Below are 23916 nucleotides of genomic sequence, written 5' to 3'. Positions count from 1 at the left end.
TAGCGATGTGAGGGGGCAGTGGTTTAGGGGTTCATAGGTTTATTTTCTTAGTAGCAATGTGGGGGCCGGTGGTTTAGGGGTTAAATTAACTTAATAGGTTTATTATAATAGTAGCGATGTGGGGGCAGTAGTTTAGGGTTAATAGGTTTATTTACGCCTAGATTTAGAGTTCTGCGGCCAAAGGGGTGCGTTAGCTACGCTGGCTTTTTTCTGGCCACACCTTTTAAATACCGCTGGTATTTAGAGTTCACAGAATCGCTGCGTTAGGCTCCAAAAAAGGAGCGTAGAGCATATTTACCGCAACTTCAACTCTCGATACCAGCGGTGCTTACGGACGCGGCCAGCTTAAAAAACGTGCTCGTGCACGATTCCCCCATAGAAAACAATGGGGCTGTTTGAGCAGAAAAAAAACCTAACACCTGCAAAAAAGCTGCGTTCAGCTCCTAACGCAGCCCCATTGTTTGCTATGGGGAAACACTTCCTACATCTGCACCTAACACTCTAACATGTACCCCGAGTCTAAACACCCCTAACCTTACACTTATTAACCCCTATTCTGCCGCCCCCGCTATCGCTGACACCTGCATATTTTTTTAACCCCTAATCTGCCGCTCCGTAAACCGCCGCTACTTACATTATCCCTATGTACCCCTAATCTGCTGCCCCTAACACCGCCGACCCCTATATTATATTTATTAACCCCTAATCTGCCCCCCACAACGTCGCCTCCACCTGCCTACACTTATTAACCCCTAATCTGCCGAGAGGACCGCACCGCTATTATAATTGCGAGCTCAATCTGATTGGCTGATCGGATCAGCCAATCGGATTGAACTTGATTCTGATTGGCTGATTCCATCAGCCAATCAGAATTTTCCTACCTTAATTCCGATTGGCTGATAGAATCCTATCAACCAATCAGAATTTGAGGGAGGCCATCTTGGATGACGTCCCTTAAAGGAACTGTCATTTGTCGGGAAGTCGTCGGTGAAGATGGATGTTCCGCGTCGGCGGGATGAACATGGATCCGGAAGAAAGAAGATTGAAGATGCCGTTGATAGAAGACATCTTCAGCCCCCCGCTTGGGCTTGGATCAAGACAACGGAGGAGCTCTTCTGGATCGATCGGTGAACCTGGTATGGTGAAGATAAGGTAGGAAGATCTTCAGGGGCTTAGTGTTAGGTTTATTTAAGGGGGGTTTGGGTTAGATTAGGGGTATGTGGGTGGTGGGTTGTAATGTTGGGGGGGGGTATTGTATGTGTTTTTTTTACAGGCAAAAGAGCTGAATTCTTTGGGGCATGCCCCGCAAAGGGCCCTGTTCAGGGCTGGTAAGGTAAAAGAGCTTTGAACTTTTGTAATTTAGAATAGGGTAGGGCATTTTTTTATTTTGGGGGGCTTTGTAATTTCATTAGGAGGCTTAGAGTAGGTGTAATTAGTTTAAAATTGTTGTAATATTTTTCTAATGTTTGTAAATATTTTTTTATTTTTTGTAACTTAGTTCTTTTTTATTTTTTGTACTTTAGTTAGTTTATTTAATTGTAGTTATTTGTAGTTATTGTATTTAATTAATGTATTGATAGTGTAGTGTTAGGTTTAATTGTAGGTAATTGTAGGTATTTTATTTAATTAATTTATTGATAGTGTAGTGTTAGGTTTAATTGTAACTTAGGTTAGGATTTATTTTACAGGTAATTTTGTAATTATTTTAACTATTTTAGCTATTAAATAGTTCTTAACTATTTAATAGCTATTGTACCTGGTTAAATAAATACAAAGTTACCTGTAAAATAAATATAAATCCTAAAATAGCTATAATATAATTATAATTTATATTGTAGCTATAATAGGGTTTATTTTACAGGTAAGTATTTAGCTTTAAATAGGAATAATTTATTTAATAAGAGTTAATTTATTTCGTTAGATTTAAATTATATTTAACTTAGGGGGGTGTTAGGGTTAGGGTTAGACTTAGCTTTAGGGGTTAATCCATTTATTACAGTAGCGGCGAGATTCGGTCGGCAGATTAGGGGTTAATAATTGAAGTTAGGTGTCGGCGATGTTAGGGAGGGCAGATTAGGGGTTAATACTATTTATTATAGGGTTATTGAGGCAGGAGTGAGGCGGATTAGGGGTTAATAACTTTATTATAGTAGCGTGAGATCCGCTCGGCAGATTAGATAAGTGTAGGCAGGTGGAGGCGACGTTGAGGGGGGCAGATTAGGGGCTAATAAATATAATATAGGGGTCGGCGGTGTTAGGGGCAGCAGATTAGGGGTACATAAGGATAACGTAAGTAGCGGCGCTTTGCGGTCGGCAGATTAGGGGTTAATTATTGTAGGTAGCTGGCGGTGACGTTGTGGGGGGCAGGTTAGGGGTTAATAAATATAATATAGGGGTCGGCGGTGTTAGGGGCAGCAGATTAGGGGTACATAAGTATAACGTAGGTGGCGGTCGGCAGATTAGGGGTTAATTATTGTAGGTAGCTGGCGGCGACATTGTGGGGGGCAGGTTAGGGGTTAATAAATATAATATAGGGGTCGGCGGTGTTAGGGGCAGCAGATTAGGGGTACATAAGTATAACGTAGGTGGCGGCGATGTGGGGGGACCTCGGTTTAGGGGTACATAGGTAGTTTATGGGTGTTAGTGTACTTTAGAGCACAGTAGTTAAGAGCTTTATAAACCGGCGTTAGCCCAGAAAGCTCTTAACTACTGACTTTTTTCTAACGCTCACTTCAGCCACGACTCTAAATACCGGAGTTAGAAAGATCCCATTGAAAAGATAGGATACGCAATTGACGTAAGGGGATCTGCGGTATGGAAAAGTCGCGGCTGAAAAGTGAGCGTTAGACCCTTTAATGACTGACTCCAAATACCAGAGGGCGGTAAAAACCAGCGTTAGGAGCCTCTAACGCTGGTTTTGACGGCTACCGCCCAACTCTAAATCTAGGCCTTAGTGTTGCAAAATGGAGAGTTGCGTAAAGGCTAAAATGCTAGCGGTATAGCCTTACTGCCGCAACTTGTTATACGGGAGACCTGCATATTCCACGCACATTGTCCAATTTTTCAGCGGTATAGCCGTACCGCACAATTTGTAATTTTGCTGTTAGTTAGGCATAGGAACAGAAATGCGCAATTGGGGTTTTGCTGCTGATTAGTGACTGCAAATATATGCCTTTTGTCATTGAATACTTCAATAAAGGATGCCAAGCAAATGAAGCACAATTGATAATATAGGTAAATTGTAAAGTTGTTTATAATTTTATGTTCTATCTGAATCATAGAAAAAAGAAATTGGGTTGCATTAACCTTTAACGCACTTGTGTTACAAGGAATTTGCTGCTAATCACCATTTAATTGGTGACGTGATTCTCTTTCATTTTAAAAGCTTTGAGATATAATATATATATATATATATATATAGATCCTATTTAGATAAATATAAGCACTTTAGCCTTGTTTATATAGTTCAGTGTTATGTTCTGTTCTCTAACCGCTCCCCCCGCATATATCCTTGATTTCCATTGTCCCCATTTCATCAGCAAAAGAGCTGGTCTGAAAACAAAGAAAACATGAAATCCCTCTAGAAATACACGTGTTGTAAATGAATAATTGATTTAGAAGCTGAGGGCAGAGTTTGCATTGTATCTCCCTGAGGGTGTAAAAATACATTCCTCTCTATTATGTCTGCTTTAGTGATAATTTCTACTGTAATCCCTACAAGGGACAGAATATTCCATTTGCAAACCTTTTTAATTTAATTTCTTTAAAAAAAAAGTATTTTACAAAAATATAAATGTCTATAACACATAATACTGAACAGGTACAACTAAATGTTGTTTTCCTTCTCCTGTTCATCTCAAGCAATCAACGCAACAGTTACAATCAGCAACAGAAGGTGAAAACAAATGGAAAATAGAGCAAAAACAATAGTGCACCAATGTTCCAAAGAATGTAATAAAATGAACAGGTGTGATAATCCAAAAATATGAAACAGGCAATAGTCAAAGTAGGTGATATCACATATGGAAGAAAGGAAAAAAGATACAGCATAGAAGAATGGTGCAAAAATGCTTCTCCTTTATTAAATGTAATAGTGCAGACAACGTGACAATATAAAAAGCACATAACTAGAAATACATTTTCTGTGCTCTTTAATCTCTTTCACCTAGATTACAAGTTTTGCGTTCGTGTTTTGACACTGAAAAAATGGCCATTTCAGCGTTAAAACAGCACCGCAGCCATTACAAGTCTTGTCGGTATAGCTGTACTGCAAGCCTTTTAGCCTGTAATGCAACGTCAGTCCCGCACACGTAAAAATGACTTTTTGTCATGGGACTGTCATAGCACCGGTATTAAAAGTTTTACGGTGAGGCTAAAAAGCTTGCGTTACACCCTATAACGACAAGATCCGTACCGCCATCTGAGAGCAGTAGTTATGAGTTTTACGCAACAAAACTGTTACATAAAACTCATAACTAAACTGTCACAAAGGGCACTAAACACCCATAAACTACCTATTAACCACTAAACCGAGGCCTTCCCGCATTGCAAATACTATATTAAAGTTATTAACCCCTATTCCGCCATTCCCAGACATAGCTGCCACTATACTAAATTTATTAACCCCTAAACTGCCGTCCTCCCACATCGCAAACACTATTTAAATATTATTGACCCCTAATCTACCGTCTGCCCACATGGCCCCCACTATACTAAAGTTACTAACCCCTAATTCCGCCGCTACTATAATAAACCTATTAACCCCTAAACCGAAAGCCCCCCACAATGAAATATACTAAATAAACCTATTAACCCCTAAACCGAAATCCCCCCACATCACAATAAACTAATTTAAACTAGTAACCCCTAAACCTAACGCCCCCCTAACTTTATATTAAAATTACAATTTCCCTATCTTAAATTAAATTAAAACTTACCTGTCAAATTAAAAAAACTAAGTTTAAACTAACAATTAAACTAATAAAACTATTTAACTAATAATAAACTAACTACCAATTAAATAAACTATATTACACATTTAAAAAATCCTAACACTACTATAAAAATTACAAACTATCTAATGACAAAAAATAAAAAAAACGAAATTACAAAAAATAACAAACACTAAATTACGAAAAATAACAAACGGCTAGATTACGAGTTTTGCTTTATGAGCCGCTCGGTGCTAACTTGAAAGTTATTGTCACCACTCACCTCCCTATAGCGCTGCTATTACAGGTTTGCATAAACCTGGCGTAAGCAGGCAATATGGCAGCATTGAGCAAAATTGAGCTCCATACCGCACTCAAATACCAGCGCTGCTGTGAGCTGGTTTTACGTGCTCGTTCACAATTTCCCCATAGACATCAATTTTGAGAGCCGGCTAAAAAAAGCCTAAAACCTCCGTAAAGCAGCCCCATTGATTCCTATGGGGAAACAAAATTTATGTTTACACCTAACACCCTAACATAAACCCTGAGTCTAAACACCCTTAATCTGCTGCCCCTGACATCAGCGACACCTACATTACACTTATTAACCCCTAATATGCCACCCCTAACATCGCTGACACCTACATTATACTTATTAACCCCTAATCTGCTGCCCCCGACATCGCCGACACCTACATTACACTTATTAACCCCTAATCTGCCACCCCCGTTATCGCAGACACCTACATTATATTTATTAACCCCTAATCTGCTGCCCCCAACATCTCCGACACCTACATTACACTTATTAACCCCTAATCTGCCATCCCCAATATCGCCGACACCTACATTATATTTATTAACCCTAATCTGCCGCCCCCGACATCGCCGACACCTACATTACACTTATTAACGCCTAATCTTCCGCCCCTATCATCGCCCCCACCTACCTACATTTATTAACCCCTAATCTGCCACCCCCAATGTCGCCACCACCTACATGACAGTTATTAACCCCTAATCTGCCGCCCCTGACATCGCTGCCACCTACCTACACTTATTAACCCCTAATCTTCCGCCCCCAAAGTCGCCGCCACTATACTAAAGTTATTAACTCCTAACCCTAAGTCTAACCCTAGCCCTAATGTAACCCTAACCCTAACACCCACTAACTTTAATGTATTAAAAATAAATCTAAATAAAACCTACTATTAATAACTAAATAATTCCTATTTAAAACTAAATACTTACCTGTAAAATAAACCCTATGATAGCTACAATATAACTAATAGTTCAAATCAGCCAATAGGATGAGAGCTACTGAAATTCTATTGGCTGTTTTGAACAGCCAATAGGATTTCAGTAGCTCTCATCCGATTGGCTGATTTGAATTTCCAAAATCAAGTCAGCCAATAGGAATGCAAGGGACGCCATTTTGAATCGCGTACCTTGCATTGAAGATTCAGTATTTGGTGGCGACCGTATCAAGAGGATGCTCTGCGCCAGATGTCTTCAGGATGGACCCGCTCCGCGCCGCCGGGATGAAGACAGAAGATGCCGTCTGGATGAAGATAGAAGAGGCCGTCTAGATGAAGACGTCTCGTTGCCTGGATGAGGACTTTGCCGCCTAGATGAAGATAGAAGAAGCCATCTGGATGAAGACTTCTCGCCGCCTGGATGAGGACTTCGCCGCATGGATGAAGATTGTTCAAGCGGGACTTCAAAAACTGTAAGTGGATCTACGGGGGTTAGTGATAGTTTTTTTAAGGGTTTTTGAGAGGGTTTTTTTTTTTAGTTTAGGGTTTGGGCTATTCGTAAAAACTCTAAATGCCCTTTTCAGGGCAATGCAAAAGAGCTAAATGCCCTTTTAAGGGCAATGCCCATACAAATGCCCTTTTCAGGGCAATGGGTAGCTTAGGTTTTTTAGATAGTTTTTTTTTATTTTGTGGGTTTGGGGGGGTGGAAGTTTGTAATGTTAGTCAGTCTTTGTGATTTTTTTTCAGGTAAAAGAGCTGTTTTACTTAGGGCAATGCCCCACAAAAGGCCCTTTTAAGGGCTATTGGTAGTTTATTCTAGATTAGGTTTTTTATTTAGGGGTGTTTTTTTTTTTAAATGGGTATTAGAATAGGTATAATTGTTGTTATTTTTGATAATTTGTTTGTTATTTTGTGTAATGTATTTTTTTCGTTTAGGGTGGGTTTTTATTTTTAGATTAGGGCTTGGGCATTTCATAAACAAGCTGAATGCCCCTTTAAGGGCAGGAAAAAGAGCTAATTCCCATACAAATGCCCTTTTCAGGGCAAAGGGTAGATTAGGTTTTACTTTATTTTTATTTTGTGGGTTTGCGGGGTGGGGGGTTGTATACTGTTAGTGTGCGTTTGTTTTGTTTTGTAGCAAACAAGCTGTTAACTTTGGGGCAATGCCCTTCAAAAAGCCTTTATAAGGGCCCACAAAAGGCCCTTTTAAGGGCCCACAGAAATCCCTTTTAAGGGTGGGTTTTTAATTTTAGATTAGGGCTTGGGCATTTCATAAACAAGCTGAATGCCCCTTTAAGGGCAGGAAAAAGAGCTAATTCCCATACAAATGCCCTTTTCAGGGCAAAGGGTAGATTAGGTTTTACTTTATTTTTATTTTGTGGGTTTGCGGGGTGGGGGGTTGTATACTGTTAGTGTGCGTTTGTTTTGTTTTGTAGCAAACAAGCTGTTAACTTTGGGGCAATGCCCTTCAAAAAGCCTTTATAAGGGCCCACAAAAGGCCCTTTTAAGGGCCCACAGAAATCCCTTTTAAGGGCCCTTGATAGTTTATTCTAGATTTTTTTTTTAAAGGGTATTAGAATAGGAATAATTTTTATTGTTTTAGATAATTTCGTTTGTTATTTTTTGTAATGGTAAGTTTTTTTAAAAAAAAATTAATTGTAGAGTTTTTTATTTTTTGTAATGTTAGGTTTTAGTGTAAGACAGTTTAGGTTTTATTTCACAGGTAAGGTAAGTTTGTATTTATTTTAACTAGGTAGTTAGTAAATAGTTAATAACTATTTACTATCTAACTAGTCTTCCTAGTTAAAATAAATAAAAACGTATTAGTTATATTGTAGCTAGCTTAGGTTTTATTTTTATTTCACAGGTAAGTATGTATTTAGTTTTAAATAGGAATTATTTACGCCTAGATTACAAGTAGTGCGGTAACAGGGGTGCGTTGCTAACTTGCAGTTTATTTTCACCACTCACTTACCTGCAGCGCTGGTATTACAGGTTTTTATAAACCCGGAGTTAACAGGCAAGAAGTGAGCGTAGAGCAAAATTGCGCTCCACACTGCACTTCAATACCAGTGCTGCTTAACTCAGTGGTGAGCTGGTTGTATGTGCTCGTGCACGATTCCCCCATAGATATCAATGGGGAGAGCCGGCTGAGAAAAAGTCTAACACCTGCAAAAAGGCAGCGTAAAGCTCAGTAACGCAGCCCCATTGATTCCTATGGGGAAACACATTTTATGTTTACACCTAACACCCTAACATGAACCCTGAGTCTAAACACCCCTAACCTTACACTTATTAACACCTAATCTGCCGCCCCTGACATTCCCGATACCTACATTATATTTATTAACCCCTAATCTGCCGCTCCGGACATCACCGCCACCTACATTATACTTATTAACTCCTAATCTGCTGCCCCCAACATCGCCACAGCTACATTATATTTATTAATCCCTAATCTCCCTCCCCCAATCTCGCCGCAACCTACCTACATTTATTAACCCCTAATCTGCCGCCCCCAACGTTGCCACTATTCTAAATTTATTAACCCCTAAATCTAACCCTAACACCCACTAACTTAAATATAAATTAAATACATCTAAATAAAATTACTATCATTACCTAAATTATTCCTATTTAAAACTAAATACTTACCTATAAAATAAACCCTAAGATAGCTACAATATAACTAATAGTTACATTGTATCTAGCTTAGGGTTTATTTTTATTTTACAGGCAAGTTTGTATTTATTTTAACTAGGTAGACTAGTTAGTAAATAGTTATTAACTATTAACTAACTACGTAGCTAAAATAAATACAAATTTACCTGTAAAATAAAACCTAACCTAAGTTACAATTACACCTAACACTACACTACAATTAAATAACCTACCTAAATTAAATATAATTAAATAAATTAAATACAATTAACTAAATTACAAAAAAAACAGACACTAAATTACAGAAAATAAAAAACAAATTACAAGATATTTAAACTAATTACACCTAATCTAAGAGCCCTATCAAAATAAAAAAGCCCCCCAAAATAAAAAAACCCTAGCCTAAACTACACTATCAATAGCCCTTAAAAGGTCCTTTTACGGGGCATTGCCCCAAAGAAATCAGGTCTTTTACCTGTAAAAAAAAATACACACAACTACCCCAACAGTAAAACCCACCACCCACACAACCAACCCCCCAAATAAAACACTAACTAAAAAAGCCTAAGCCTAAAAGGGCATTTAGCTCTATTGCTGCGCAAAGCCCTAACCTAAAAATAAAACCCACCCAATACACCCTTAAAAAATCCTAACACTAACCCAGAAGATCCACTTACCGGGAGAAGTCTTCATCCAAGCGGCAAGATGTCCTCAAGGAAGCCTGCAGAAGTGGTTTTACAGACGGGCAGAAGTGGTCCTCCAGACGGACAGAAGTCTTCACCCACACGGCATCTGCTATCTTCATCCTTCCGATGCGGAGCGGGTCCATCTTCAAGACATCCGACGCGGAGCATCCTCTTCCAACTACGACTACCCGACAAATGAAGGTATTCTATCAGCCAATCGGAATTAAGGTTGAAAAAATCCTATTGGCTGATGCAATCAGCCAATATGATTGAGCTTGGATTCTATTGGCTGTTCCAATCAGTCAATAGAATGTGAGCTCAATCCTATTGGCTGATTGCATCAGCCAATAGGATTTTTTCAACCTTAATTCCAATTGGCTGATAGAATTCTATCAGCAAATCGGAATCTAAGGGACGCCATCTTGGATGACGTCATTTAAAGGTACCTTCTTTCGTCGGGTAGTCGTCGTTGGAAGAAGATGGTCCGCGCCAGATGTCTTGAAGATAGACCCGCTCCGCGTCGGAAGGATAAAGATAGAAAATGCCGTCTGGGTGAAGACTTCTGCCCGTCTGGAGGACCATTCTGCTCGTTTGTAGGACCACTTCTTCCTGCTTCCTTGAGGACACCTTGCCGCTTGGATGAAGACTTCTCCCAGTAAGTGGATCTTCAGAGGTTAGTGTTAGGATTTTTTAAGGGTGTATTAAGTGGATTTTATTTTTAGGTTAGGGCTTTGGGCAGCAATAGAGCTAAATGCCCTTTTAAGGGCAATGCCCATTCAAATGCCCTTTTTTTTTAGTTAGGGTTTTATTTGAGGGTTTGGTAGTGTGGGTGGTGGGTTACTGTTGAGGGGTTGTTTGGAAAACTTTTTTCAATGCTAAAGAACTAAAGAACTGCTAGTCCTTCCATGGTGATTTATATATGCCACTGAGGCATATATGCCTGAGGTTGGGTCAACTCTGAAGAGTTTTGAAGATGGCATGGAGCTCTAAGATGCCTGTTGGTAACTTTGCCTCCAAAGGAAATAAAACTCCCTTAGTTCTAAGGGTTCTCCAGACTGCTCCCCAAATCACAGTTTAAACTGGTTGAATGAATGATGCTTGCTGGATTAAGGAATGGTGAGTTTGCCACCAAGTTAATGACTGTCTGATTTTGTCATCTAGGAGATCTAGTGAGACAGATCCTCGTAGTTTCCATTCCATTTTCAAAGCATCACAAGCTGCAGGGATCGTAGATAAGACAAAGGGTAGCACATTTGAGGCAGCTACTATTAGACACACACTTCTATGTACAGAGCAAAAGTAGGAAGCAGACTTCAAAAAAGGTAGGAGGCTCTCTATAGATTGAGTCTGCGATGGTTTGTTATGGATAGATGCATTGAGTTGATGATGGATCCCAGAAAAGAAACTGACTTTGAGGAGTTAAGGAACTCTTTGATAGATAGATTGATTGTACAAGCATGGCTGCAAAGCAATGTGAGAAAAATTTGAGTGTGTGTCTATGCCAGTTGAACAGAAGGAGCCTGTACCAGAATGTGATTAGATATGAAGCTACAGATATCCCCTAAGCTTGAACCACTGGAAAATGGTTTCCTAGTCCTTTGGTAAAAACTCTGGAAGCTAAATGGAAGAGTCAAAAACTGATATCGAATATGAGGAAGGCATATCTGAAGAACCTGAAATGATCCCTGTGAATGGGGATATGTAGATAGGAATCCTTTAAGGGGTCAATTTACTAATGTGCAAGCAGATATGATACAATGTAGCGTATCATGTCCGCTGCACATCAATAAATGCCGACAGCATATGCTGTCGGTATTTATCATTGCATCAGCAGTTCTTGTGAACTTCTGGTGCAATACCGCCCCCTGAAGATTCACGGCCGCTAGCAGGGGGTGTCAATCAACCCGATTGTATCCGATTGGATTGATTTCTGTCCGCCGCCTCAGAGCAGACGGACAGGTTATGGAGCAGAGCTTGATAAGTTGACCCCTAAGTCAAACTTAAATTTACTCATTTTGGAGGTGGAAACTTTTAGAAATTTGTTCAATGATGTCCTCTTTCTTTGGGAAAATTTGTTCAATGATGTCCTCTTTCTTTGGGAAAATAAACATATAACTGCTTTAGCTCTAAGGCTGGAACTGGTGAATCCCATTGATTCTAGATCTTGAATACAATGTAGGAAGGCTTTGGCCTTTATTGGCTCTTTTGGCAGGAGTAATCTTCCTCTTGGGGGATTTAAATGAAAGGCTATCTGATACCCTTGAGCAATGATATCCAACCTAGATCCTGAGCAGATCTTCTCTAAGCTTCCAGAAAAAGATTCAATCTGCCCCATACCAGAAACTGATCTAATCTCAGAGCCATATCTTCTTGAGGATTTGGAGACAGGGGATAGCGTGTTTGATTTTAGTCCAGGAAACATTGGACTTCTAAGAGGCTTTGGGAGATCCTAAATTCTGGGTTGAAGAAGAAGTCACTCTCTTATGTTATTGACTGCTGAAAGGAACAAAAATGTCCTGAATGCCTCCGTTTGATTTTATGTCTTGAGTAAAGATGCCACATCATACTGCTGTAGTTGCCACTACACAGGCTATGCTGACTGCTGCTTTAAACATAAAACCTGCTAATTGTATGGACCTTCTGTGAAAACCTTCCAATTTTTTATCCATAAGATTATTGAAGGAGGTACTGTTCCCTAAAAGAATAGTAGTCTGTCTGGAAAGAGTGAAAATTACATCCACTATAAGAATTGTTTCCAAAATCTCCACTTTAATAAAAGAGAGAGAAAACATACTTTTGAATTTTGGAGACAGAACAAAGGGAACAAATAAATTAACTTTGGGCCATAAAGGGTAAAATCAAGCTCTGGTGAGACAGAGTAAGTTTACCACCCCCAATGGCTCTGGAGTAGCCCTTAGACAGGTGAAAATGGCTGCCACACTTCAGTGGAGAAGAAGAACCCAGGAAGCAAGCTAAAAGCCTGTCAAAATGTTAGCCCCCAGTGTGCCAGTGTCTTTCAAGAGTGTCAATACTGATGCCGAGTGTTAAAAATGAAGTAAAATAATAGCACATCGGGGAGAACTAATGGCTGCAGTAGTAGCTCCACGAGCATTGGAGAGAGCTAAATCTGCCCAAGCTCAATTTAAAGAGACAGTACCTCAGAAAATTTACAAAATGCAAAAGTGATGAAAATAAGTCCAAATGTGTCCCCAGGGAATCATGTGCAAAGCTGGTGGGCTATAAAGTGCAATTGTACTCACCTGGAACCTGCAGCTACTGTGCTCAACTCAGTTACAGAATAATATGTCCAGTACATGAGCACATCCAAACCAGGGCAAGCACTCTGCATTGCCTTCTAAGCCATGAGATCTTTGAATGAATACACATTTCTCCTGGGGGAAAAACACCAGCATACAAGGAACAGCACTCTGTTCAGAAGCAGCGGTCTGATGACTGCTGCTTATTGACTATCGCTGCAGGCTTGCTCATGCGGACCAGCAGCAAAGGGCCACCAAAGCTGCATACTCAGATTAATAAATGGTGCCCAATGTGTTTACTGTCCCTTTAATTTTGAGTATTTTCCTAATAAAGAAATAATTGCAAATTGTTTAATAAAATTCAACAGACTGTCTGCATAGGCATAATTTAAACAATGCAAAAAACTTTTCCACAGGTGATGTATCAATTTGACTCCTATCTTTCCCTTGCAATTTTGAAAATGTAAACAATGATATCAAATATATAAAGTAATATAAAACCAGATTTGAGATTACTTTGGTCATATCTTAGAATGCCCTTTATAATAAAATGTAAAAAGGAAGATTGACAGAACAAATATTAAATACAAGTCAATAGGTTTTGGAGTATATGTTTTTAATATTGTTCTTTAAAAAGTCATTTTCTGTTCTTATGAATAGTGTGAATGTCTGATTGATAAAATATTATATTTCAATAAGATATTGATCTCATACTTAACTATTAACTTAGCTTTTTGACTCTGTTTCCATATGTTTAACAACTTTATGATAATAATTCAAAGTATAGGAGAGACAAGATGGAATATTCCACAACATATGATGGAGATTAATAAACAGTGTAAGTACCCATAGAAACATAAGCTGTACAAGCAATGTCCGGGTCTTATTAGCCTACTAACCCTAGATGATCCGATGTCTCAGCACATCATATCAACATATCAAAAAAGTTGTCGCTTCTCCTATTATGTAGCTCCAGTGTGCCGTAAGAGGGAACAGGGTAACCAAGGATCCGTATGCCTTACGGGGCTGAGAACTTACTCAGCACAGAATTCCACTTCTGCCCGTTTGATTCAAGCCTCTGTCTGTAATCCAGCGTGCGACACTGGGCTGTAGGGAGATGACGACACAATGAACGTGTCAGCGGAGGGAGGGGGGTAGCGGCTTTCTTCGCCCAGTTCAGGTACTCACAACAAGAGTGTAAAAGCAATTACCAGTGGTTGGTAATAATGACAGAAGAATAAGTAGATGAAGCGGTCTTGCTTAAAATAGAAAGTTCCTTTATTGGCATCAAAGTTAAAAAACCTTACAGGTTCAGTGTGCAAAAAAGGGTGTGAACACTAAACGGTTGACATGTTTCGGAAATGAGTCGTAATCGTAACCTAAAGTGCTTAACCTCACAGGTGAATATAAGAGATAAAATACATTCTAATTGGTTTAAAATAAATTGATAGAAACACCCTCAAGCATTAAGCAATTGCAGAGATTAACCCAGATGGTGCTGCATAAACAAAATGGAAAGGCTATTAAACACATACATAAAGTATATTACAGGAGCACAACAGCAATGATAAAATATTTTTTCTTTTCTTTATAGCAATCCTATTATATAAAAGGCCAAGTGTGTTTGTCGGAAGCTGTCATGCGCAGTAGAGACAGCACGAGGACAAACACACCTGGCCTTTGAGTCCTACTCCCTAGTTGATCTGTGGCAGAAGTGGGCGTGACCGGGCGTGAGCGGGGGCATGGTCGGCATGAAGGGGCGTGGACCGGCGTGAATGGCCTTGAAGGGGGCGTGGCTGGGCACGGGATAGAGAGGGGAAAGAGAGGAGGGGAGAGAGAGAGGAGAGGGGGGAGAGAGAGAGCTCAAAAGAGAGGGGGAGTGAGAGCACCGAAGAGATAGGGGAGAGAGAGAGCTCAAAAGAGAGGGGGAGAGAGAGCGCAAAAGAGATGGGGGAGAGAGAGCAAAAGAGAGGGGGAGAGAGTGCAAAAGAGAGGGGGGGGAGAGTGCAAAAGAGGGGGGGAGAGAGCGCACAAAAGAGAGGGGGGAGAGAGAGCACACAAAATAGAGGGGGGGAGAGAGAGAGCAAAAGAGAGGGGGGAGAGGGAGAGAGAGCAAAAGAGGGGGGAGAGAGAGAGAGCAAAAGAGGGGGGAGAGAGAGAGCGCAAGAGAGAGGGGGGATAGAGCACAAAAGAGGGTGGAGAGAGAGAGCACAAAAGAGAGGGGGGAGAGAGAGGGGGGAGAGCGCAAAAGAGATGGGGGAGAGAGAGAGCGCAAAAGAGATGGGGGAGAGAGCCCAAAAGAGAGGGGGAGAGAGCCCAAAAGAGAGGGGGAGAGAGAGCGCAAAAGAGACGGGGAGAGAGATTGCAAAAGAGACGGGGAGAGAGAGAGAGAGCGTGCAAAAGAGAGGGGGAGAGAGCGCAAAAGAGATGGGGAGAGAGAGAGCGCAAAAGAGAGGGGGAGAGAGAGAGAGAGAGGGCAAAAGGGAGGGGGGAGAGAGGGGCGAGAGTGCAAAAGAGATGGGGGAGAGAGAGAGTGCAAAAGAGATGGGGGAGAGAGAGAGCGCAAAAGAGAGGGGGAGAGAGAGCGCAAAAGAGAGGGGGGACAGTGAGTGCAAAAGAGATGAGGAGAGAGCGCAAAAGAGATGGGGGAGATAGAGAGCACAAAAGAGAGGGGGAGAGAGCGTAAAAGAGAGGGGGAGAGAGCGCATAAGAGAGGGGGAGAGAGTGCAAAAGAGAGGGGGGAGAGAGAGAGCGCAAAAGAGAGGGGGGAGAGAGAGCGCAAAAGAGAGGGGGGAGAGAGAGAGCTTAAAAGAGAGGGGGGAGAGAGAGCTCAAAAGAGAGGGGAAGAGAGAGAGCAAAAGAGAGGGGGGAGAGAGAGAGAGAGCAAAAGAGAGGGGGAGGGAGAGAGCGCAAGGGGTGGGACCGCTGTACTGCAAAAAGTGGCCCGTGTGAACGGGCTTTAGGACTAGTACTTAATAATTAATAGTTGTCAAAAAACGGCCAATACTTTATAACACATCATATCATAAAGTTGCAGGAAGTATATAAATAGAAGCTACATAATGCAAATAATGTCATTAATGGGCTCCTAATAGATATCCTATGATATGAAGGATAAATGAAAAAGATAGAGAATGCTGAGTAATACTATCTAGCACTCTAATATTAGAAAACAGTGAATATACACAAGTATGAATCATGCTGAGCATATATACATATATATGCACCTAAATGTACTAATGTAGAGTAATTCTTGAGTATGATGAAGTATAAGCTATCTTTCCAAACAGTGCACAGAATAAGCACCAAGTACAAGGTATGTATAAAGAAAAGATGTAACTACTGCCTGAATACTAGCTATATATGTAGAAAGCAAAGAGAGTATAAATTAGTATATGGCTGAGTATTACATAGGACACATTACGTGAAAGTGAATAATGTACCACTAAATAAAGAATATGTAATATGTAAATACTATGGAACATTAATGGGAACAGTTAGTATTGTGTAGAGTACAAACAAATACTTTTACTCCCAGAAATGTATAAGGTCATACTTATAATTTAAACCTTGGGGTGTTCTGGTCCTCAAAGTGAAGATCCAGAACACCTCACGTTTGGCCAGGAGGATATCAATGTCACCTCCTCTCTTGGGTACCACAACCTTTTCAATAGCTGTCCATCTAAATGTATTCAATTCACTATTATGTGCTGTGGCAAAGTAAACAGCTATGTGCGTAAAAAAAATAAGGATGTCACAAATATGAATTTTTTCTCAGTTGCTAATTTTTAATTGAGGTATCAATATTGAGCGGTTTTATATCATGTATGTACTTTTTATGTATTTTAGCCAAGTGTGTTTCTGTAAGGCTATGAATATTTTTTTAATGTGAGGATCGGTGTTTTGATAAGGTGAGGGAATATATTTTTTATGGCCATAGGCATAACTCTCTGGAGTGCTAGGGGTATAATTGTCGCCTAGTCCGCTGCTGAAACTTATAAATATACAAGCAGTTAGATGGATGTGAATGTAGGTATATAAGTTAAAGATTCCAGTTATTAACATGGGAACTGAATGCACAAAAACCTAACATTGAAAATGCCATATGAACAGCCAAGAAATTCAGATAGAAATAAATAGACTTATTGGATGCCAGTTTGGCACAAATACTCTTGAAAAGCAGTAAAAAAGAGGTTTATCAAAGAGTTTCAACAACCCCCCACCCCCCCCAAAAAAACACATACACAAATCTGCCCAAAAAGTGATTGGGAATACTGTAGTTTAAATTTTAGTCCAGGGTATTGTTAAAGGAACAGTCTAGTCAAAATCAAACTTTTATGATTCAGATAGGGCATGCAATTGTCATCAACTTTCCAATTTTCTTTTATCATCAAATTTGCTTTGTTCTCGTGGTATTCTTTGTTGAAAGCTAAGCATATGTAGTTTCATATGCTAATTTCTAATCCCTTGAAGGCCACCTCTTATCTCAGTGCATTTTAACAGTTTTTCAAAGCTATACAGCTCTAGTTCATGTGTATCATATAGATAATTTTGTGCAAGTCAGTATTGCTTGGCAAAAGAACTGAAATAATGTGGCAGTTTGCAGAGACTTAGATAATCACAGAGGTAAAAAGTATCTATATTATAATCGCGTTTGTAATGCATCCGTCGTCGTCGCTAGTTGCGCACGCATCCTCAAAGGAATTTTGGCATGCGCAGTCAAAAGTATCCACCTGGATGCAGGGTAGGCAAACCTGAAGCCTTAAAAAAAACATGCAACCGCCCACACGAAATATCAAGAAAACACGTAACCGCCCGCAAGAAATAAATAAAATACACGTAACCACCTGCACAAAATATAACAAAAACAAACTACCCACCCGCACGAAGAATAACAAAAAAAGACATAACCTCCCGCATGAAGTACTAACAAACACCTAAACTGCAAACCCCCACATCGCAAAATAATAAAGTAGTTAACCCCTAATCTGTAAATAACATAATTAAAATATTAACCCCTTAACTGCCAACCCCTCACATGAAATATCGAAAAAACACGTAACCGCCTGCAAGAAATAAATAAAATACACGTAACCACCTGCACGAAATATAACAAAAAAAAACTACCCGCCCGCATGAAGAATAACAAAAAAACACATAATCTCCTGCATGAAGTATTAACAAACACCTAAACTGCAACCCCCCAAATCGCAAAATAATAAAGTAATTAACCCCTAATCTGCAACATCATTACAATATTAACCCCTTATCCACCAACCCCTCACATCGCAATAAGCCTAATTAGCCTATTAAGCCCTAAACCGACAAACCCCCACATCACAATAAACCTAATTAACCCATTAACCCCTAAACCGCCAACTACCAATATTGCAATAAACCTAATTAACCTATTAACCCCTAAACCGCCAAACCCCCCACAATGCAAATAACTAATTTAATTACTAATAACCCTAACCTAACACCCACTAAATTAACCCCAATACTAAATTACACTTAAATAAACCCTAACATTAAATTACAAAAAAATTATCTAAAATTACAAAAAATAAAAACTCTAAAATTACAGAAAAAAATAAACAAAATGATAAAAATTTTAAAAAATAAACCTAATCCCTACGAAATTAAAAAGCCCCCCCCCCCCAAAAAAAAACCCCACCCCCTAAACTAAACTACCAATAGCCCTTAAAATGGTGTTTTGTAGGGCATTGCCCTAACAGAAAAAAACCCCACCCATCAGACTTCCCAAAATAAAACTAACACTAAAAAACCTAAAGTACCCATTGCTCCTAAAAGGGCATTTGTATGGGCATTGCCCTTAAAATGGCAATCAGCCCATTAAATTCCTAATCTTGAAATTAAAAAAACAAACAAACAGTAAGCCTAAAATAGGTACTCACTGTTCCTGAATTCCGGCGGAGATGGTCTTCTTCTAGGCGGCTCTATCATCTTCTATCTTCATCCGCCAGACTTCAGGAACTGTGAGTACCTATTTGGGGCTTAGTGTTAGGATATTTTTTTTTAAAGATTAGGGATTTAATGGGCTGGAAAAGAGCGGAATGCCCTTTTCAGGGCAATGCCAATACATATGCCCCTTTAGGGGCAATCGATAGCTAAGGTTTTTTTGAGTGTTAGGTTTTTTATTTTGTGGGTGTTGGTTGGGTGGGGGGTTTTACTGTTAGGGGGTAATTAGTATTTTCTTTAAGTAAAAGAGCTGTTTAACTTAGGACAATGCCCTACAAAAGCCCTTTTAAGGGCTATGGGTAGTTTAGTATTAGATTAAGGGGTGTTTTTATTCTGGGTGGGATTTTTTATTTTTATAGGGGTATTAGTTTAGGTTTAATTTTTTTATTTTGGATAGCTTTGATTATTTTTTTCTGTTAATTTACATTTTTTATTTTTTGTAATTTTAGCTTTGGGGTTGTAGTTTTTTTTTAAAAAATAGACTGCCCTCTGGGCAGGCTTATCGCCTAGTATTAATATAACTGTGTTGGTTATGCAAAACTGGGGAATGTATAATAAAGGTATTATCTATCTTTTTAAACAATACAAATTCTGGAGTAGACCGTCCCTTTAAATATACTCATAACCACACAATAACCCGGGTTTCTAATGTTATTCTCCAAAGTGCAAACCTTAGCAAGACATAGACCCATCAAGACTGGGCTGGTTCTATTTCTTGTTAATGGTTGCACATTGAAGAAGGCCATACTCTTTATAACTTTAGGGCTACCCATTACTTAAGGCTGATGATCATAAGATATCACCCCCTTACAGTATGTATTGTTGTAGTAAATCGTCTGAACCTATAATCTATGGAGTAGGACATGTGAGAACTGATTCGGAAGACATTGAACTGCATGCATGGTAGAGTGGTGAGCTAATATTGTTAATGTGACACTGCAGTGCACAGTGATTTGTATTATATATTAATTATTGGCCTAAGCCTCTACATGTAAAGTCCTGAGGTCTTTACAGTTACTTTATTTAAGGTGATGGGTCCTATAGGACAGTTTAGTTCTACTTTGATTCTAATGGTAATCTAACAGACTGGATTAGTCTCCAAATGTAAAACCCTACAAATGGAATGCAATAGAATACATTTGCTATTTAATATTATATTGAAATAATTTTATTTATTAATGTTTAGTAACCTATTTAAATAAAATGTGAAAGACCAGCAGTGTACTGTCCCATATTTTAAAAGCATTCTTTTCACAACTCAGCCAAAATCAATGTTTTTGTTCTTCCCAATGCAGAACACAACACCTCTTTTATTGCAGATGCCTGTCAAGTTGGGTCTCAGTGCCAGATGATATGAGTATTTCCAGGCTGCTAAGACTGAAGGTTATGTATTTGCAGATAACTGTGTCAATATGGCTGTCAGAATTGAGAACGTTTAAGTTCCATGAGATGTCATTGGTGTGAGAAGCTCCCTAGACAGAAAAGGAAGAGAATAATACATTTTGCAAGCCAGTGAATGGCAAATGACACACTGGCTTTTTCTTATCAGTTCTAAGTACAGTTAGTCACTCCCTCTTGCTTAGGGAATTGTCCTACTGAACTCAAAAAAATTACTGCATATTTTTTTTCATATTTTACCAGAGCACATCACTCTAAAAGCAGATATAATGTTAAAAACAAACAGTTAAAATTAAAAATATATCCCATTATATTATAATTCACAGTTGTTCATCTACATTCTGCAGCTCTCTGTTCTAAACATTTGATACTACTCTAGACAAGCTGATTATCATTCATCATCTGCTCATCATCAGTAATTATTTTTACAGAGGCAAATATAACATATCCATACCAATGCTCATGAAACAATTACAAAATATATATTTGCAGTTTTAACACTCTACCTTTAATGGAAATATCTAGCAAGTTAAGTATTTGACATTTGTACATGGCCACGGTGATAATTAGAAGGTCAAGTGTTTAGTAGATTAAACTTATAACTTTGTTTTGTTACATTAGATGGGTTACCATGGTCTGACAAATGTTCTACTAATACCAGCCAATCACAATCCATACAGTATATTCACTTTGGACCAAATCATAAGATACTTAATACTGGGTTACAAATGTTACCTTTTTATTTTTTTAACAAAACACAATTGTTTACACTTTCTTTAATAAACCAAAAGGTTATCAAATAAATATATAAAAAAAAAAAACACTTTACATCCATATGTACTTAAAGGGAAATTATACACTAGATTTTTCTTTGCATAAATGTTTTGTAGATAATCCATTTAAGTGTGCTGATTTTCAGACTCCTAACCAAGTTCCAAAGGTTTAGGAGTATACTAATGTATACCTACTAGAGCTTGCTCCTGTTTGTGTAAAGGGTCTTTTCATATGCAGATGAAGGGGGAGGGGGGAGTGTCTGCTTTCACTGGGTATCCCAGTCAACCTAATCAAAAATGCTAAACTGGGAGCTTCTAAATAAGTTTTTTAAAGGTTTTATACTCGATTTTTAGATCAACATCTGTGCATATTCTTCTTTATAGTAGTGTATTTTACATGCAGTTATTTAAAATTGGTGTATACTGTCCCTTTAATCCTCTCCAGTCCAGTGGTATTTGAGCAGGAACACAATGGTAATTTACCTGCTTGAGTATTTTGTATTTTCCTTACTTTAAAACTTGAAAAGCATTTTATACCAATCACAGACTAGTATATGTATTCCCTGTTAACCTAAGCACATGCTCAGTAGTAGCTGGTGCCACAGAAAGTGTGCATATAATAAGACTGTGCAAAATTTGATTATAGAAGTAAATTGGAAAGTGTCTTAAAACTGCATGCTCTGGGGCATATTTATCAAGTTCCGTATGGAGCTTGATGCCCCGTGTTTCCGCCGAGCCCTCAGGCTTATTGGAAACAGAACTGCTGGTGCAATGATAAATGCTGAGAGCGTATGCTGTCGGCATTTATCGATGTGCGGAGTGTCAAACAGAATCAGCTGTTGTCGGGTGGTGACGTCACACGCCGACCGGGTACATCGCTGTTCACTTCCCAAGCGTGTACAGACCACAGGATAGCTCAAGTTCAACTGTTATTTTAAAGATACCCTTATGTGATTTCAACCACGCCAGATATTGTGAGTATTTGGCTTGCTTGATGTAAATAAAGAGTGCTTATTTCATACAATATTGCACTATTGGAGTCCTTCTTTCTTTCACAGACTGCGCTGTTTTTCTGGGAGAGAAGTGTTTGGTGATTAAACTGCAAGACAAGCAGTGTGTTTGAAATAGCTGCAGCTGGGTCAGAAAGGAATATCTTTTGAACAACTACAATCAACAGTAAGACTGTGTTCACATTTGGATAGAGATACATACAAAATTATCGGTTCCCATTAACAAGCCTTTTTTTAGATCATTTTTTTATTATTATTTTTTTCATTATCTTTCAACCAATATACATATTTTTATATTTTTTTTATTTTCTATACAAATATAGTTGTTAGTTTTGTAATTGTTTATTTGGAATATAATACTCATTCAATACTGCATATATTTTTTAAAAATTGCTTTTAACTCTTGCTGAGATAGTATTGCGCTGAATCATTTGGTGGTAGTTTGTGTGTGTATAATTTATAGTGAGCCTATTAACTTCTTTTGGCTTGTTGTATGCCGTCATTGATGGACTAAACAGTTCAGCTTACTCTCCTACACATAAGAGTTAAAAACTAATATTAACAAATGTAAACATGTAAAACACACACATATTGAACAACACAGCACAAATTGGGTTAAATGCAAGTCAATAGATACAAATAAAAAGTCATGTGACTAGAACTCCAAACACAGGAATCAGTACAAATTCATCCTTCTGGAAAACCTCACCTGCCGATATCAAGCCCCCTGTGTCTTAGACTTGAAGATGGGAACCAGGCAGCATGGAGATGATGCTTCTGAGGAGAAAAAGGCAAATCAAATCCAGAACACTTCAGCGATTATTGGGGTTCAAGTGTGTGGTATGCAGGTCTATCAAACCGGTAGTGGGCAACTAATGTTTATGAACAAATACCGTGGTAGGAAACTTTCAGTCCAGGGTTTTAAAGAAGCACTTTATCAGTTCTTTCATAATGGGAAGTACCTTCACCGGGAACTGTTTGAACCTGTAATAAAGAAATTGTTTGAACTTAAACAGGTTTTAGAGAAACAAGACTCTTACCGCTTTTATTCCAGTTCATTACTTATTATTTACGATGGGAAAGAGGTACAGGAAGTTCCTGTGGACTCTGACCCTGAAGACATAGAGGACTTGTCAGAAGAATCCTCAGATGAATCAGTAGGGGCATATGCTTACAAACCTTCATCTAACAAGCCACTTGGGAACACTGTTGATGTCCGTATGATAGACTGCACACACAAGTTCAACCTGCAAATTCTATGTGGAAGATAGCATCATGCATTAAGGCCAAGACACAGGCTATATTTTTGGACTTCAAAATTTAATAGCAATTATTAAAGAGATTAGAGATGAAAGCAGTGAATAAAGGGGGATGAGTTTGTATTATGCACTATATTGACTTAATTATAGTCCATGTTCATGACCACTTTGTGGTGGTAGGAATCCTTACAGGATCAGATGGGTTGGGCACATCAAAAGAGGGCATTTATTTACAGCTGTGCTGATTAATATTGTTATACTATTTATTTTAAATATTAAGATTTTTTGACCCAGCAAAAGCAGTGGTGATTCAGGCAGATTCATCTAAATTAGGCATTGGAGATTGCTTACTTCAAGACAATTTCCCTATAGCATATGCATCGAGAGCAATGACTGCCACAGAGCAAAATTATGCCCAGATTGAGAAAGAACTATTGGCTATTGTATATGCTACACAAAAGTTTCACCAGTTTATATTCGGCAGAGCAATTACAGTGCATTCTGACCACAAGCCTCTTGAATCAATACTCACTAAACCATTGAGCAAAGCACCAGCAAGACTCCAAATAATGCTCTTACAACTGCAACGATACAACCTAAACATCATTTATACTCCTGGGCGTGATATGTTTATTTCCACCAGGACAAAAAGAGGACAGTTTATCAGAAGAAGGGTCGTCTATACACTGTCATCATCAGAATC

At 38.9% G+C, this 23916-nt stretch overlaps 1 pseudogene; it reads left to right on the top strand.

Moving 5' to 3' along the window:
• Positions 1-23319, top strand: part of LOC128657823 (inositol hexakisphosphate kinase 2-like) — a 47336-nt pseudogene extending 24017 nt beyond the window's left edge.
• The last annotated feature ends 597 nt before the right edge of the window (positions 23320-23916 follow it).

The sequence above is a fragment of the Bombina bombina genome, chromosome 1 (assembly GCF_027579735.1).
Source record: "Bombina bombina isolate aBomBom1 chromosome 1, aBomBom1.pri, whole genome shotgun sequence".
NCBI classification, from domain to species: Eukaryota; Metazoa; Chordata; class Amphibia; order Anura; family Bombinatoridae; genus Bombina; species Bombina bombina.
This window is presented reverse-complemented; position numbering and strand designations above follow the sequence as displayed.